This window comes from Pogoniulus pusillus, chromosome 10 (assembly GCF_015220805.1).
Source record: "Pogoniulus pusillus isolate bPogPus1 chromosome 10, bPogPus1.pri, whole genome shotgun sequence".
Taxonomy (NCBI): Eukaryota; Metazoa; Chordata; class Aves; order Piciformes; family Lybiidae; genus Pogoniulus; species Pogoniulus pusillus.
In genome coordinates, this window is record NC_087273.1 from 23,617,221 (window position 1) to 23,633,655 (window position 16,435).

Consider the following 16,435-nt stretch of genomic DNA (forward strand, 5'->3'; position numbering starts at 1 on the left):
AGAATAATGTATGAGGTCAGCAGTGCACAGTTAGTGCACTACTCTTCACAGATACAAAAAAAAATGTGAAAACAGACATCCAAACACATTGAGATCTTACTTTTAGAAAACCACTGGCTACAAATGAAAGACTCCTCCTCTCTTAACTACAATAATGCCTTTTTTTTTTTTTAATTCTTTAAAGATAGCTTGGTCTCTCTTCCCTTGCCTTCTTTTTCTGAAATGGTATTTGTCTCTTTCCGTCTTTATAAGGTAGCTGTGAACTCACCAAAAATATGCACTTCATTGCGCATAGATGTGACACAATGCAGTGAGGGGATGAGTTCTGTGTGAGTCTGCAAGGCTCACAATTTTAACATGAAGATCAAATAATTAGTATTGACAGTCTTATCAAACAAGGATAAAATTAGGATGCTAAAGTAAATGCAAATTGGAAAAATAGGACAGAAGGCAGAAACTAAGAAAGAGGGTTGTTTTCATTGGTAGTGGCTTTGCAGTGGCAAAAAAAATCAACTTCTGAGCTGTGTGCTTGATGTGGTGGACTGACCAAAGCAGAAGAGAGTTCAACAACTTTGTCAGGCTTCCCAGATAGAGATGCTTTCTGATGAATAGGGCTCCTAATCACTTAATATAGCTAAATGCTTTACCCCTCAAATGCCACAGCTTTCTGTGGCAATCTTTGGTTTATTGATATCCAGTGCATTTCACTGTGCTTTCATTTTTTTGAGAACTACATTTACAGAGCCTGTTTAAAAGAAAGTTCCCCTAACTCACAGTATCCAATCCACTGAATGTAGGAATTTAAAACACAGTATTGACTATTTTTTCATCAAAGATTAACTGTTTTCATTGGTTTTCCAAATCTTGGAGAGGTGGGTTTGGGTTTTTTGTTTTGTTCTGTTTTTTTAATTTGGTGCATGGTGCTACCACATTCATGAAGCTTAGAGCTTGATCCAAAAGAATCAAAGTACATGCTTAAGAAGAAGAATTGCGTGCGGTTCATGAACCCTATAATTAGTTACCCCTCCTAGCTTTAAGCAGTAATTAAATCTGTCACTTCTGCTCTGCTGATTCATTTATTTAGCTGTTTAATTGCTCAGCTGAATACGTCTTTATCTCCGGAACTGCCACATTTTATGCAGACAAAGAAAAAACATAATCCATTATTGGTTTTTTTTCTGAGAGCAGGGAGATGTTAAACAAAAAGAACACTAACTCTAGATGATTTGGTGGTGGTGTCAGTTTTCACTTATCAAGTAAAACAGTGTTTAAGGGAAAACTTCAACCAGTGCTTGAGGAAAGCTTTTCATATATAGACTTACTTCTCCAGGAAATTATGTCAAGCACTAGGACCCAATGTGTCTGATCTGAGTCTCCACTTCCATAATGAGTTAACTTAAAGCACTTTCCAGGAAATTGTACTAATTTTCTATAGAAGAGCAAATCTTACCCTGATCTGTTACTGGAAACCAACCGACTAAACATTTTATAAACTATTTAGAGTTGCAAATATATACTAAATTGTTTACAAACTAAGCAGTATCTTTTCTTTATGAGTTTTCTTTTGTAGATGTTGCTTATGAAGATTTCTGTCATCTACATTTATTGTCAAATGCAGTATTTTGGTCTGTAAAGCAAATGGAGTTTTGAATACTCTTCAAGCTTACAAAACAGAGTCCTTCTGAATACCTCTCTGTGAGGCATGTGTGCAGTTTTCCTCACTTTCAGCATCCTTAAAAGAGCTGCAAGAGTCATCCAGCCTTTCTATCCATAATTTGGAGAAGCTGTTGTAGAAAAGCAGCTTGTAAAATGAGGACCAGGTCAAGACAGTTCAACTCAAACAGGGGCTCTTGGCAAAATTAGAAAATGTTATTTATTTTTATAATTTGCTCCCTGCCCCCTTTGAACTCTATATCAATAGCTGATCCAGGAAGTGAAAGATACCCAAAATATCCAAAATTCAGGGGGTAAGAGTCTTTTACTTCTGGAACCAGTGGCTTAGTTTCACATATTTATTCATCTGCCTGGCTGCTTAGGTTTTTATACCATGCACACAATCTGGCATTTCACCTCATTAGTGACTTATTTTTAATGTCTTGTTACTGAGTTACAACTACGCAGTTATGTAAGTCACAGGTCGTGTTTTTTCCCAGGTAAGCTCATTATTCCAAAAAATCTTTTCATGCTTACCTGGAGGGTCTTTTGGTTTTGAGGGTTATTGGTTGGTTGTTTTTTTTCCTTCAGCAAAGACTCGGTCCAATCTTTTGCAATGCAAAGAATGTTTCTGCTGCTGTGGACACCCAGGGTGGCCCTGCTTGGGATCCTATATAAAGACCAGACAGAGGGAGTGGCAGAATTTATATGCTGTATTGCAATACCTTGCAAATACAGCTGAACATCCTGAGATACATCCAGCTGCTGGGCTGGACGTCCACTCTGCTTGTGCCAGAACAAGGATCTCTGCTTCACTCTCTTCCACCCTCAGGGAGGTCTTTGTCTGCTTGCAGGCTGGCAGCTTTGGCCCAACAATGCTCAGTCTGTAGTGTCTGTGTTGGTGTTATTGTTCTATGTCTGTGCACTCTGGATTACTGAGAGCTCTTTGTTGAAATAAAGAATATTTCTGTCCTTGTTAAAGCTAGGAAGTCTGGGAATCTTGTGGGAAGTTTTGTTCTTGCAAGTCTGTGCACATGATCTTTGGACTAGGATTTTGCATGAGCTTCACTTTAATGTCTCTTTAGAATGCTTCTTCAAATGATGTTCTAATGATCTTTGTTATGTTTGGCACATGCTTAAATTCAAGGAATTAATGAAACAGCAATAAAAAATCTCTGGATATTGTTGAGGATAAGGATGCTTTGAGAATAAGTCTGTATGTGAATGAGTTTAAGGAAGCAAAATGAAGTTCACTTCAGTGGGACAAACTGAGAGGGTGGCATGGGAATTGAATGGAAAAAACTAACATTTATTTGTAGTAGAAGAGAAGGTTATTGCTGAGCTGGTGGAAGCTGAACAGAGGAAACCGACATAATTTCAGACAGCTTTTAATACAGTTCTAAAGAACATGAAATTAGTTAGTAAGATCAACTATTTTTACATAAATCTGTACATAAACATGGAGACGTGAGAGTTGGAGGGACATCAGCTGAGTGCCTCCTCTTTACACAGATTACATTTTGAAACATTTGTGGGGAAAAATAGGTGATAGAGATGATCTGCCTCGTCTCAGATAGCCCTAACTGTTGTCATCCTGCTCTGTTGTCATCCTGCACAGTTTACAAGCAGTCAAATGAGACCAAACCCACTTCCTTGCTCTGCCCTGCCCCACCCTCTCCATGATCATAAAGGCAGTCCAGGTAGTTGGATGGTGTGAATTGGAGATCTGTAAAGAGGTGCACAATCTCCTTATGTCTGGAGGAGGCACTTTACTTGAACAAGGGTGTTTTGGTTTTGTTGTTTGGATGTTAGTTGTCAGCTGTAATTCACTGTATAGCTAGAAACCTCAGACTGGAATTTCTCCTCACAGTGCTAGAATATGCGAGCATAAAGTATGGCTAAATCCCTCAGTTTTTGATAAAAATGTGCTAGGCTGCACTTTATTTGGTGTATTGGGAAACTTGTTAATGTTTTAATTTAGAGACACCATTGTTGACACTATTTGTGTGCTAAAGTGCATCTGTGGGATTGGAAGCTACCTCTGACCAGCCATGGTCACTGTTCTTGGTTATATAAGGTGCACAGACTTGGGTACCTATAAATATTAGTGTGCAGCTGTCACAAAGGGATTGTGAGAGAGCCGCCTGGGACCTCAGAACCATAGCAGCTTGGCACCCAGAAATATAGAACTCTGATGAGATACTGCAAGGTTAGGAATTGGGGAGAAGGTAGGAAGCTGGGAACTGTTTTTGGGGGGTTGTTTGGGGTTTTGTTGTTGTTGTTTGGTTGTTTTTTATTATTACTCCTTTGTACTTCTGACCTACATCGGGTATTCACAATTTTATCACATTAGGATGTGACATTCCTGGCCTTGACAGTGCTTTTGTTTGGATATTTATAGCAGCTTCTGGTCATTGTTTAGTAAAGAAGATTGTTCTGCCCTCTGGCCTTTTCTTAAGCAGATTTTGGGCAGAAGCTCCTCTCATGTGGCACTAATTGAAGTGATTGGTGGAGGGGGTGCTGTGAGCGCGCCTGGGCTGGCTCGTGCCTGTCTGCCAGGGGCTAAACCAGTGAAGGGAGGGAAGCAAAACGGGGAGACGGGAGGGAAGGGGGGGAAGAAGGGAAACTAAGCATTAAAAAGGGAAAAAAAGGAGGGGGTGGGGGGAAGGAAACGCTCCAAGTCGCAGCTCTGCCTGGCTCTGGTGGGGCTTGGGGCTGTCGGCCATAAGCCCGCGCAGGGCGGCGGGAGCGGCTCGGATCGACTGGCTGCGGCTCCGCGCAGAGCGGCGGGAGCGAGTGGCGGCACGGCCCCGCGCAGGGAGCGGCGTGGGGCTCCGGCCGGGCGCGGGAGGCCGCGCAGCAGGTGGGTACCGCTGCCTGTGCAGGAAGGGGAGAAGCGAGGGGGACTCTGCCCTGCCTCCTGGGCTTGCGGAAGCGAGGGGGCGGCTGTGCTTTGTTTGGAGCTTGCAGGAGCCGAGTGTGCTGCTTTGTGGGTGTTTTAAGGGCCGAGTTTCACTTCTCTGCCTGCCCAGGCTGAGGTGGGCAAAGTCATTAGACAATTAAACCATCAAGTTGCTGTGGAAGTGGTTTGTGTGGAGAAGGGGCTCGTTTGTCACCTGCAGAAGTGAGCTACGCTGAAGTATCTGTTAGGGATTGTCAGCTGTACAGTGTGGGCTTCCCGCGGGTGAGTAACCCCGCTGGAGCCGGCGGTTCCGGGGCTGAAATGCGGCAATATCCTCTGGCGAGCGGTATGCCTGTGTTCCCCCACTTTGCTGCAGCCGCCCTTGCGTAAAGACTTTCCTGAAAAGTTTAACGTGAGATGAGGAGAGGCCAAGGGAAACCCCAGGGTCTGTGAAGAGATTAGATAGGCAGCGGCAAAGTTTATGTCTTACTGTAAATCATCATCACTGGCAAATGTAACTGAGCTAGAATGTTGTCCCATACTTTGGGAGCATTAGCGTAGAACATTAATGTCTTTCATGTGGTGTTTCTGGAGGCTTTCTTAAGTTTTTAAGTTCCTAATGTCAGCAGCTCAAGTCAACAAACATTCTGTGCTGTGTGCAAACGGGAGAAAAATTTGAACTTAAAAGTGTGTTTCTTAAAGAAGCCAAGAAATATATGGTGGCTTTATAATAACAGTAATGAGAAACTCTGTTTCTTCGTTATCGTTAATAATGCTATTATTTTTTTTAAAGATACAAGAAGTTCTGTTACTGTGCACCAAAACTCTTTCATGTATAACACATCTCATAGAATGTCCTCTTAACACTGGATATGGTTGCATTCGGTGTACAATCTACATTTGTGTTTCTAATAACCATGCTAGTACTACTGGAGAAATAAACATGTAACATATGTTGCCAAATAATTTTTTAACACAACTTGTATAGTTTATAACTGGAAATTGATACCTATCTTAAAACATTAAAAACCAAGTTGCTGTTAGAAGTGCGCATGCCTTCCAGTCTAGCAGTGGGTCTTAATTCTTTCTTTTATATATAGTTTTGAAAGCAGAAGAATGGTAGAAAAAATGGAGTTGAGCAGCTGGTAATTCATTTGTTCACTGCTTCTCCCTACAAAGTGCAAAGTTCATGAACTGTCACTGAGGATGGTTCAAAATGGCATCCAGGAATCAGCCATACGAAACTCAGGCAAGAGTTTTTAAAAATAAAATAACCTGAAAAGCTGAGACTTGCCTACTCATAAAGTTCTGTAAAATGTCATCTATCAAGTGTTCTACTCATGATATTTAATAAAAGGAAAAATTCTATTGATCATGTGGTTATCTCTCCATACCTTCTAAATCTATAATTAGATGAATAAAAAATGGTTTTGTTTTCTTTACAAGCTAACATAGCCAGCTTCTTACAGAAGACCTTGCTGTCTTTCATCGGTGTCTGTGCTGCAAAAATTAGTCCTCAGGAACATAGATGTTAATTTCACTGGTTCATTCTTTATTGTTCTTGGTCAAAAATTTATGCTGATTTGAATGTTTCTGTAACATTGAACTCTTGCTGTTACTTGCTTCAAGGATCCCATTTAAACATATCTGTAAAGTGTGTACATGGTGGCATGGATATATTAATTTTGTCCTTATAGCTCAATGTGTTTTTCCTGTTACTACAGAGAAGCTAGAAACATGATGAATGCTCCATTAGTGGTATTGGTAAGAAATGCATTAACGCAGATGCACAGTCAGAAAGCACTTTTATTTGAAAGCCTTCTCGTAACTGACGTTGTACTAATAATCTTAATGTGTAACCTGTGCTGCATATCTTCAGTCATATATTAGATTTGCTTTTAGTTCTTTAAATATGATTTTTATTCAGGATAACTGAAATTCTTCCAAGTGTCCAGGCTCCTTGTTTCTTTTCAGCCTTTGTAGCCTCTGAAAGCCATAGGAATTTACAGGGTGAAGGATGCATTGTGCTTGGGGTGGGTGTTTCAAGATGCAGCCCTTCTCAGAAACTAGCCTTGGTATTGTAGGGCATTGAGGTCTGATATTAATGTAAAGTGAAATGCGGTATTAAAAATATAAGTCAAATCCGAAGACTCCTGTGTTGGTTGGATACCCAAGAGCAAGCTGAAATAGCTTTCTCTGACAGATTACTCCGAATGTGGTGACTTTTTTGAGCCGTGAGTGGAATGCTCAGTTTTCTGTGCGTGAAGCCACTCACCAGAGAGCCATTGTAGGGCAAGAGGCTATCTTAGCTGAGCTGTGGTGGTTAGCTCCTTTCATGGTGCTCTGTGCAGAAGGGAAGTGGGTGAGAACATAAGGGCACCAAGGCTGAGCTCACCCTCGTGCTTGGGATGGCTGGAAGGCTGGGGCTGAGCATGTTCTGTAGGGACAGCTGCAGAGGGACCCTGCAATAGGTAAAGGTGTATCACTGTGGTAGAGAGTTGTGGAGAAGCTTGCAGAGCTAACGGAGTATGGTTGCAGTCATAAGAGGTATTTGCAGGAGGGAAGAGATTTGGAACGACAGATGCTGTGGTAAAATATAAGGTGGTCATGGCAGTTTGTTTCAAGGGGAGCAGAGAGGTCAGAGGTGTGATACAGAGCAAGGACTAAAGGCAGGGCAGTAGCCCTGGGAGCAGTAAGGAAACAAAGTTCTCCATGTTAACTTCAGGAGACTTTGTGCCTGGTTGGTTAATCCAGTTTGAGTGGTAAGAGAGCTGGGACCTGACCGTTACTATTTTGACTCCTTATTGTGGACTGAGGAGAAAGCATTTGGTAGATGAGCCAAGGTGAGATTAGGTACAGCAATTACAAGGGGATGTAGTGGGAGGGCTTGCAACCAGGAGACAGGGGTTGGTGAATAATCTTTAGCCTTTTCTTTTGTGTACAAGAAATCAGAAAGACACACTATTACAGTTTAAAGCAAAACCTAAGAAACTCAAAGTGAGTCTGTGGCACTGGAACTATTTGTTCTTGTTAGTCTTTCCCAAACATTTTCTGTTAGTGGAGTCTCCAGACATTTATAATGATGTCATGACTGAAGTCTGGAGAATGCACAGGAATTTACTTTGCATTCATAGTCTTTACAAGATCATTTTTTCTTTAAAGAGGCCTCGTTGCACTGTTAATAACAGATGCACTTTGTTGTATTCATTTGGTCAGCAACAGATGCACTGTTGTTACACAACACAACAGTAAGGGACGCTTTGACACACCAACTTGGATAAAGTTCATGAGCAGCAGCAGAAAAAGTGAAGAATTCTCAGGGTTTTGCTCCTTAGATTAAAATACTTTAAGTTTGGGTATTATTCTCTGCTGGCTGCCATCAGCATTAGACGTATCAACAGGAGAAAAATGGGTCGCTTGGGTTTTAGCATTAAGCAGCAAATCCTCAGCCAATAGGATTTAGCTGGGATGTAAAGGTTTATTCAGTGCATTTAGCTAATGAAGTTGGGGGGTGGAGAGAAAAAAGTCAGTGTCTGGGGTTGGGGGAGGGAATAAATTAACCTCTTGCCACTGGGTGCATCCTGCAGTGATGACTCCTGATTGATAGATGCTTCACAAGACAAAAAAATGAGTGATAAGGAGGTTTTAATTAAAAAATACTAGAGCAATGCCAGTTCTTCTGGATTAAAATCAAGCAGAAAATCTTTCTAATAGACGTCTACCTAGTTGTATTGGTGTATGTTTTCGTGTAGTCTTGTGCTCATTGTCTGGGTGAAGAGAGGAAGGAGATGATAGTATGTCCAGGTGCCCATCACATGACTGTGAAGCCATGAAAATACACAGCAAGTGCAATTGTATGTTAGCATTTGTCAGTCAAGCACAAAAATCAAGTTCAGATTAACAAACTCGCATTCAAGCAGTATGTCAGGTTTCTAGCAGACCACATTATCCCCAATGCACCCAAGCTGCCCTTTGCTGTGTATACACGTGCTGTTTAGCATCTTGACTTGCTTTCTAAGCCCTGAAAGCCTTCAGCACAGACACGAGAAACAATGCATATAAAAAGTCACTATTATTTAAAATGTAAAGAGTTGTTAACTATATATTTAGAAGAAATTAAACCAATGTGAGGATTAATGTATGCATTTTTAATTTCTTTTTTTAAAGTCTTCCTCTACAGACCAGACTCCCACTCAGATCAGAGCTTGTTTTTCCCAAAGCTGTAGTTGTCATTTAGAGTCTGATGAACTTTCTTATTCTGCCGCCCCCTCGGAGGTTGCTGCTTGACGTCACAGCTGGATGCAGCCAGCAGTCATTGAGCAGCAGTTAAGACAGCCCAGTGACCTCAAGAGACTTTCCTTCTGAGAAAAATGTGGGCATCAATGGCAGGATTTAACTGTAACAGTATGTAATAATAAGCTGCAGACTTACAAAATGAGTGAAAAAGGCTCCGTATACTACTTGTTCACAAACATAACCAGTGTGTGGCAAGGACATTTAGTAGGATTTATTGCAGTGACACCCAAAAAAAATTGATGAAATGGTTCAGGGAAAAACTTCAAAGTGTAATTTTTTGTTTTGGGGCTTTTTTACCTCTCAAACATTTTTCACTTAAAGTAATTTGCTCTTCTGCATTGTTCTGTACTACTTTATTTCTGTTAGAGTCACAGTATGTTTATTGAAAAACATTGGTTATGTTTAGAGACTAGTTTAGGGATGTATCCACAATAAGAAACAGAATCATTTCACTAAAATTAAAGAAAAAAAAAAAAAACCTTGCTACCACCAAAGCCAAACAGAACCTGACTGATGCTCAAAGCATTGATGTGAGGCTTTCGAAAGTTCAAGCAGGTTTTGGGAAGTAGGGGTGGCTGTGTCAGTGCTACAGTCCCAGGCAAGCAGCAAAAGTCTGGGCAGCTGCATAGAAAGCAAATGGAGTGCTAGAAAAAGGCTCCTGTGTTTGTTGGTAAGCAAATACAGCTAAGATACTAGTGCTAATATGAGGATTTCATTAAAAGAAACCTGAACAAGCTGATTGTTTCAGTGACAGCAAGAGAAGCAGGGTGCCTCCCAGATACAGAGCACTATACAGCAAAGTTAAGGGGGACAGGTTTCACAGAAGTAGTATACTTTCGAGTATATATGTGTGGCAAGTAAGTGCTTGGTACAATGTCCATACTGTCCGGTCTTGTGTTTCTGATGGTCTATTACCTTAGCTCCCACTGGCTTGTATTTTTGTCATCAGTAGACAGTAACACAGTTACTCAGTATTTGTGCCTGATAAAAACTGATAGATGGAATATGAAGACCATAGGATGACTTCTGTTGGTTGAATGAAACCACAAAAACGTTTGTGCATCTCGGGGATCTCGTTAGCATGATTGTGGTTGCCTGCCAGCATCTACCCAGAACCTAGCTGTTATGTAACATTAAACATTTTTCCGAGCAGCAGCAAAGATTTTTACATGAAAAGGCTGTAAAAACATAGGGGGCAGACACAGCCTTGGCATGTGCTGTAAAACCACTTAATTACTGTATAGTACTGGATTAAATACTGAAAGTCCCTGAGATGCCTGGATCTGGTGCAGATTTGCTTAAGTTTGATCAAAGTGATTTAAAAGAATGTTTGTCTTTTAATGTTTGTTATACCTATGGAAGTAAATTAGAGTGTTTTGCTTTTGAAAAAAAAAAAAACAACACCAAAAAACAAAGCAGGAAAAAAAACCCAGAAACAAACAAAACCCCAAAATCAAAAAAACAACAGGAGAACCTGATCTACTGTTGTTCTGATATATAAGTTCAGAGCTTTCATTCACAGTGATGAGAATCAGGTTTTCAGTTTCAGCTCTTTTCCATTCAGAAATGTTTAAATTACTGGGTTTTCATTGAGTAGTAGGGATCTTCAGACCTCACATGGTTAGATTTCTCCAGGAAGAGTAAGGGCTCCAGGCAGAAACATAGAGATATACTGAATTTCTCTTTTTCTTTTCCCCATCAGTATTGATGCTATTTAAATAGAGATGCCCTTCTTCCCACAGTGCTTACTCTGGACTGAGGTGGAGTAGAGGAGACTGAGTGAAAATAAGAGCACTTAAACCTTGCTTGTAACACAGTCTAATATCCTTTCAGTGTTTGTAGTATCAAATAAATAAGACATTCTGAATCCAACCCTATGTTTTAAAATGCTGCTGGGTTTTGGAAGCTTCCATTATGTAGGAATGAAATATCTCTGACCAAAATCTCCAAGGTGAACTGTGATGTTTAAGCCTGCTGAAGCTGTATGTTCCCATGATTAAAGCAGCTCCCCAAACAGCCTCCAACACTGACAGAAGTGTATATGTACTTGAGGGTGACTGTTGTGACTATCACATGCATGGTGTGACACTTTGCCACACTTCTAACGAGTGTTGATCTCTGGTTTGGTTACAGGAACCATAACTGCTTATATGTCACTGGAAGCTTCGGTATCAATTAATTTGTCAGCATATCCTATCATTAACTTAAAATGGGACATCGTAGTAGCCAATTAGTGTTTGTGACTAATATCACCCATGTTTTAAGCATGCTTCAGCTGTGATATGGTCACTGTAGGGATACCTGTTCCCAGTACTGGCTGTGGAGCAGAATGCATTCACTTAAATGCTAGAACTGAAAATAGTTTCCTTTGGCAGCTGTTAAGAGTATCATGACTGAAGGTAATGGTAGCTCACCTGTTTGCTTCATTTTGCTTCAGAGTGGGACCATGCCCACTACTTCCTCTGAGTACCAGCTGATGACGGAGTGGAACTTTGTAGCCTGCAGGTGATAGTCTCTGTGATGGTTTGGGGGTTACCCCGCCCCCCCACACTTTTGAATTTGTCCCAGCTAACTCAGACGGACCCTGGGAATATAGATGAAGCAATTTATTTACAGCTAGCAGAATTTACAAGCAGCTATTTACAATATATACAGTTATATACAATTATATACAGAAATATACAATGGATAAACAATACAAAAGCACAACTCCCCTCCCAGAAACCTGAGTCCCCAGGAGGGGCTTTCAAACCACCCCAACACCTCCCCCGGCCCTCTCAACCTTACCCCAGTTCTCAGGAAGAAAAGAGGTGCAGCCAAGAGGTTAGGGAGCAAGGTTAGTGGGAGCAGGGTTAATGAGATGTGACCAGGTCTAAGGCAAAAGCAAGAGTGAGAGACAAAATGGAGAAGAAGTCTTTCTTCTTCCCAGAGTTCTCAGCGTAACTGTGAGAGAAGTTGACATCAATTGTTTTCATTTCACTGCCCGTTATCTAGTTCTTTTACCAAAACATTCTAGCTTGCTTCAAACTAGCGCAGTCTCTTTGGGGTTGTGTGAACAGACTTGAATGTGATTGGGTTATGCTTTATGATGTTTCAATCATGTCCTTCTTGCTTGCTCAGTTTTGCTTCAAAAACAATTTAAAAATATGATAAAAGGCTGCATAAATGGCCATAACATTGTCTCAGTGTTGCCTTATTTTCTGGTACTAGTTTTCTTCTGAAAAATCTGAACTTGGAGACCTGCTAAACTTTAAAGGATTTTGTTTATTTACCTTGTTGTTTGGATGAGCAAATGTATCAACACCACTTGCAATGGATTATGTATATATATTTTTTTAATGTGTGTATATATCTATGTATACATACGTGTGTGTAAGCTTTTATTGATAGTCACTTCTTGAGCCCAGGGTTGTTGTGAGGAGGTTGCTGATATGACATTTGGACCCTCGGCTTTCCCTTGTCATCCTCGAGTTTCACTTTAGGGTGATCCGCTCACTGGGACCTATTTGCTTCTAATCCTGTTCATTGTCTGAAAGGAAATCTCACAGCGCTATGACTTTTTCTCACCTGTTCTATCTCCTGTTAAGGAGCAACCCTGATCTTAGTTTGGGTGTGTGTGCTAGTTTGAAGCTAGCTAGAATGACTTGGTGAGAAGAACTCGATTACAGGCTGTGAAAGGAAAACAAGAGTGATGTCTACTTCACTCATAGGCTTGCTGAGATGTATAAGAGCAAGAATCCAAACATTGATAAGGGAGACGCTCTCTGTCCGGGCTGTGGGCTGCATTTTTCTCTCTAAGTTGCTGTGTCTCTGATTAATCCACCTGTCTTCTAACCCCCCTGGCCAACCCTCCAATCTTCCTTGAGCGTAAGGCAATGTCTGGGGTAAGGTAGGGAGGGTGGAAGGGTGGTTGGGAGCCTCTCCTGGGGACTCAGGATTCTCGGAGGGGTGTTGTGTTTCTGTATTACCTTTTACCTTGTATATTTCTGTATATAACTGTATATACTGTAAATGTCTGCTTGTATATTGTGCTAGCTGTAAATATAAGCTTCATTCAATTTCCAGAGCCAACCAAGTCTAGTCTGGGTGATTTCCAAAGTGTGGTGAGAGGCAGGTACCACCCAAACCATCACATCCTTTTATTTTGGCACTCCAGTGAAGGGCACATTAAATTTGATTGATTGTTAATTAACTCTGGGGATCAGAATGAAGCTAATGAAGGTATTTTACTTAGTGGAGGCTGTTGGTGTGGCCTGTTTTCTGTTTTTTCATCTACAATTGGGTGAAAGTTAAATTTGGTTACCTTTTGTTTAATTATGTTAAAAATGAAGGCATTTTTTTTTTTACTATGGAGACTACGTTCTTGCATGTGTCAGATTTAATATTACAGGGCTTTTTACCAGCAACAATTCAGGAAATGGTACATCTACTGCTTTATCAGCACCTTTAATGAGACCAATTTTACCTAAGACCCAGTTACCTAACCCTTGCTCTGAATTCTATTCTCGTGAGACTGTGGTATTTTTGTTGTGTGTAATCTTAGGTCTTATAATTTTAGATTTTATAATAATTTTGACATTATGTAAGAGAAATTCAGGTGTGATGCCTTTAAGAAACCAGAGAAAGAGATGAGTATCCTTGACTAAAGATAATGAGAATAGTCCAAACAATTCTGTCTCGAAGGGAGAGCAAAGTGGGGCCACCACTGCACCTCCTCCCATAGATTCTGGACATACTGCCAGTCTCAGTTGTCAAAAACATGGCAGATGGCCAAATAACAGAGATAACTGCTCAGGCCCAAGATGTTCCTTCAGCTAATTTGACTCCTCAGGCAGCAGAACCCCTTAACCCAAAGCCAATTTCGAATTCACAGGGCTCAGATCAGACACCCATTAATTCAGACCCCCTGGTGGGGTTGTCCAAGTCCATATCAGCTCAAATTATCTTGGCCCCAGCCAAAGCCCAGGCAAAGGCGGAACATTTGACAAGGAGTGATTCAAAAGAGAACTTAGGGGAGGGGACCTCCAGTGCACAAGAGGAGGAAGAGGAGAGGTATAGTCTTCGAGATTTGGCTAACATACTTGGATCTCAGTACTCCGATGAGAGGAGCGTTGTGAGATTGGCTGTCAAGAAAGAGGATGGTTCCAAGGAGTTTGAGTGCTCGTAGGAAAGTTCTAGGCCGGGGACAACCAGAACAACAGGAGGAAGAGAAGGATGACATCCAGGATTCCAGTGATCCCCTCAGAGAGGTCAGGGAAGTTAGAAAGGAATACTCAAGGGAACCAGGAGAGCCAATCCTAAGCTGGCTGGTGAGATGCCATACTATTGGTGCAAATGCCCTGCAGGTAGGAGACAAGTGTGCCAAGCAGCTAGGGCTACTCACAAAGGAGAGTGGAGTGGACAAATACCTAGCAAGTCCTCTTGGTAAGGTTAGTTGTGGACACACCTCCTGTTGACTGTGGCTATGAGATATCCTTCCTGAGATGATCTGCCATGGGCAGCCAAGAAATGGAACACGTTTGAGCAGAAAATTAAGCTTCTGAAGGAGCTTGCTGTGAAGAAAGTGCTCTCTGGAGATCATGGCACACATAAGCCTGATGACATTCCTCTTGGACCAGGTCTTATGAAAAAGCTTACTAAGCTTGCTCCTTCATCCTATGTGTGATGGTTTGGGCTCTTACCCGCCCTCCACACTTTGTATTTGCTCAGCTAACTCAGAAGGGACTCCAGGAATATAAATGAAGCTATTTATTTACAAGCAGCACAATATACAAGCAGCTATTTACAATATATACAGTTATATACAGAAATATACAAAGGATACACAATACAGAAGCACAACTCCCCTCCCAGAAACCTGAGACCCCAGGAGGGGCTCTCAAACCACCCCAACACCTTCCCCGGCCCCTCTCCACCTTACCCCAGTTCCCAGGAAGAATAGAGGTGCAGCCAAGAGGTTAAGAAGGAAGGTTAGTGGCAGTGGGGTTAAGGAGATGTGACTAGGTCTGAAGGCAAAGGCAGAATGAAAGACAAAAAATGGAGAATGTTTACCTCTTCTTCCCAGAGTTCTCAGCGTGACTGTGAGAGAAGAGACAACCATGTTTACCTTTTCACTGCCCATTATCTAGTTCTTTTACCAAAACATTCCAGCATGCTTCAAACTAGCACAATCCACCCCTTGTCTACTTCGCTCAGAGTATCGCTGAGAATTATCCGTTCTAATCTAAACCAATATTTACAATAAAACAATATACACAAGTTCAGTTCACACTTCAGTCAGATATAGGTGATTCAAAAGCTCAGAACAGGGACTCCCAGGTGACATTGGGTTCGTGCTCACGTACTGTAGATTCTTTGTAGATTCTTCCAGTGTTGGGCGCCGATGATACCTAGAACAGAAAACTCCTAACAACTCGTATTACACACTCTGAATTTAAACTCTCTCAGCTAAAGTTAGATTTCTCTGTGGAATACATTGAATTTCACCATTCTCTTGCATTACCCAGTAGGTGTGACCAGGACCTTCAGCAGAAACCACCCCTCGGACAGGTTTCCCTTCACCCGAAGGAGAAAATACCCAAACAGTTTTCCCTAACAGATTCTTTTCACGTACAACAGGAACTTTATCGCTGTCTACTGTTTGGACCAAATCTGATTGTGCAGGTCCTGCTCTGTTTACAGAACATCTGCTATTTACCAACCAGGTAGCTTGTGTTAAATGTTTGTCCCAGTTTTTCAGAGTTCCACCCCCCATGGCTTTTAGGGTGGTTTTCAGCAAACCGTTGTAGCGTTAAGTCTTCCCTGAAGCTGGTGCATAGTAGGGTATATGGTAGATCCATTCAATACCATGCTCTTTGGCCCAGTTTTTCACAAGATTGTTCTTGAAATGAGTACCATTGTCTGACTCGATTCTTTCTGGAGTTCCATGTCTCCACAGGATCTGTCTCTCCAAGCCAAGAATGATGTTACATGCAGTAGCATGTGGAACTGGATAGGTTTCCAGCCATCCAGTGCTGGCCTCTACCATCGTCAGCACATACTGCTTGCCAGAACGAGATCGAAGTAAAGTGATGTAGTCAATCTGCCAGGCTTCACCATACTTGTACTTTGACCATCTCTCACCATATCATAAGGGCTTGATTCGCTTAGTCTGCTTAATAGCAGCACAAATGTCACAGTCATAGATGACTTGGGTGATAGCGTCCATGGACAAGTCAACTGACCTATCGCGAGCCCATCGGTATGTTCCATCTCTGCCTTGATGTCCAGATGAGTCATGGGCCCACCGAGCTGAAAACAGTTCACCTCGGTGTTTCCAATCAAAGTCAATGTCAAGATCACAGTTGGTATCAACTTGAGCAATCTTAGCAGCTTGGTCTGCTTGCTGGTTGTGTTGGTGTTCCTCAGTGGCTCTGCTCTTAGGCATGTGTGCGTCTACGTGCCGCACCTTCACTGGAGTTCTCTCCAGCTGTGAATCAATGTCCTGCCATAGATCAGCACACCAAATAGGCTTTCCTTTGCTCTGCCAACCATTCTTCTTCCAGTCCTTTAGCCAACCCCATAGAGCATTGGCTACCATCCATG

At 41.7% G+C, this 16,435-nt stretch overlaps 1 protein-coding gene across 7 annotated transcripts in view; it reads left to right on the plus strand.

The window, feature by feature from the left end:
- LOC135178791 (poly(rC)-binding protein 3-like) overlaps positions 1-16,435 on the plus strand; it is a 714,994-nt gene that overhangs the window by 519,281 nt on the left and 179,278 nt on the right. Inside the window, exon 1 of one of the 7 annotated variants that reach the window (XM_064150034.1) lies at positions 4,396-4,516. The exons of the other annotated variants lie outside the window; for them this stretch is intronic. The gene's annotated coding sequence lies outside the window, so the exon portion shown is untranslated. Of the gene's footprint in view, positions 1-4,395; positions 4,517-16,435 lie in introns of those variants that run through there. 7 annotated transcript variants of the gene reach the window in all.